Source organism: Macrobrachium nipponense, chromosome 13 (assembly GCF_015104395.2).
Source record: "Macrobrachium nipponense isolate FS-2020 chromosome 13, ASM1510439v2, whole genome shotgun sequence".
NCBI lineage: Eukaryota > Metazoa > Arthropoda > Malacostraca > Decapoda > Palaemonidae > Macrobrachium > Macrobrachium nipponense.
In genome coordinates this window covers 27,372,372-27,374,871 of record NC_087206.1, presented here as the reverse complement: position 1 = coordinate 27,374,871, position 2,500 = coordinate 27,372,372, and positions in this window count along the sequence as shown.

The following is a 2,500-nucleotide window of genomic DNA, read 5'->3' as shown; positions in this document are numbered from 1 at the left end:
GTGTGGTTATGAAGATGATTTATTTTTTACCTAAGAATAAGAATAGTAATCTTCTTTATAATTACATCAGAAAAACAATAGTTTTGATTCTAATAACATCTGCGATTATGTGGAAGACATGAGCATTACTCGTTTTGCTAGATGAAACATTTTGTTTTATATTTTATTTTGTGCCTCACTGTCAAGTAGTTTTAGTTTTTAGTTTTTTTTTTAAAGTATTGAACGTGATGATACAGATTTTTTTTCTTGATTTTTAGTGCAATTTTTTTTGAGGGAGCGCATAGATACTGTTTATATATCAGTCAATCAACTTTGTAATTTATTCTGTGTAATGCTTTGATTAAGAATATCCTTTCTGTTGCGTGTCACTCATTTATTAATGTTATATAAAAAATAGCTGTAACTTTTCCGATCGATTTCGTCATCGACTACCGATTTCAGCTTTCTTTGACGATCCAAGTTTCTGATTTTCCTGTCTTAATGGCTTCTGGTTAAATATGGAACTTGCCACAAACATTCCGATTGTCGCTCGTCATTCGCCACAAATCGTCTTTAACAGTAGTGTTTCCGGTAAATGGGGCCGGTGTTTTTATTTTCTTTCTTTTTATTTTTTGAAAGATTGGAGTGCGATGCTTTTTTATACCTATTTTTAAAGTATGGCATTAAGAAATAGTACATAGATACTCAAGTTGGGTTCATTCATTGATACGCCATAAATGCAGCCTTGCGAGTCACCACCTCCAATTATTTCAGGCTGACGTAACCACACGCGCAGCCCTCCAGACATTTTCCATTGTTAACAGGAATTAATATTGGTTAGTAAATGCTCACAAGTACGCGGAATCCTCGTAATTAATCAAATGTACAGTGATATCGCTGCAGGTAATTGTGTATGATGTATAGCATACCAACTCGTACGTTATATCCCTGCTAGTTCGTTACTTCATTTGCGTGTATATGTATGCTCTTCGTCCTACACACATTTCTATTTGAGGGATGTGAAATTTTCCGTTAACAAAACTTGTAAGTTATTTGGGTACAGAGGTACAATTGATATTCAGTGACATTCTTTCCTTCGCCTGCTGCGGTAGCTGTCACGCAGTACAAAAGAAAAGTGAAAAGAAATAGAGTAACATTCTGTAATTGACCAAGACTCTGTTTGGACATCTAATGTTATTATTTCATGAATGCCGGAGTTGCTGTTATTAAGATAAATAAACTAAAACACATATATGCCAGGAGACGCCTCTGAAAGATGACTAAGTACGTATTATTTCTGGAACTTCCAGGGAATGTCAGTGATTATATCATACAATTTCAGGGAAAATCATAATTTTCTCACTACATTGTGTTTTTTGTTCTTATTTTGGGGTTTTAGATGGTGTTTATGCTGAATTTATAGTGAGCAACATTTGTATTCTGGTGAATATCAAATAAATGGATTATTTTAGATTATTTTAACATGCATTTATCAGAGAACTATTTCGAAACCCATGTCAATAATAATCATATTACTACTGCTACACTCCAATAATTAATTAATAGTAATAGTAATAATGATAATAATATTGAGAGTATGAAAAGTAGTAGTAGAAACATCAGAATAGTTAGAAATATATCTCATAAAGTTTATGATGAAAATATAACATTTACCTAGTGACGATGAATTAGATACAAGATTGATTTTAAACGAACAGTAGTGGAAATGATACTCTTCTCATGAGAAGTTTCCCCGGAATTTCCAAGTCCGTCTTCTGACAGGGGGGAAAAACACACAGGAAAGAACCGATGATCTAATGTGTCGGCCTCGAGGGACTTTGAAAGGTCAGTCACGATGACATCATGTACTTTTTGGGGGCTAATCCCAGGCTTTGAATGGGCAGCTCTTATTGTTAAAGTTGCCAGAGAATTCATCCATATTATTAGTGAATTCCATTGAATAATTAGGCATTGAAAGTAATAAGTAATGGTAGCTCCTTGATGCAAATGTGAAATGGGTGCCTGAGAATATGCCACACTTGTTTATTGAGTTATTTTCAGATTTTATTCTCTCTTCTCTCTCTCTCATCTCTCTCTCCTCTCTCTTCTCTCTCTCTCTCTCTCTCTCTCTCTCTCTAATATATATATATATATTATATATATGATAATATATTATATATCATATATGATATATAATATACATGTATATATTATATAATATATATATATATATATATATATTATTATATATATATATTATATATATATATTATATATATATAAGATTTTTGCATGTCAAAAGCGTTCTTATTCAGCGAATGCAGTATTTTTTGTGATGTTTATTTGTTCCGGTTGAATGTAAGAATAGAATTTTTTTTAGTAGACGAATACAATGTGAGATGGAAAGTGGTGGGATTCTGAATGCTAATTTTTATAATTGTAAATTTGGCATAATAATGATATTAAAATTACTGGCGGAAAATACTTTGTTTTGATGTCACGTAATGTTTTAATTAATAAT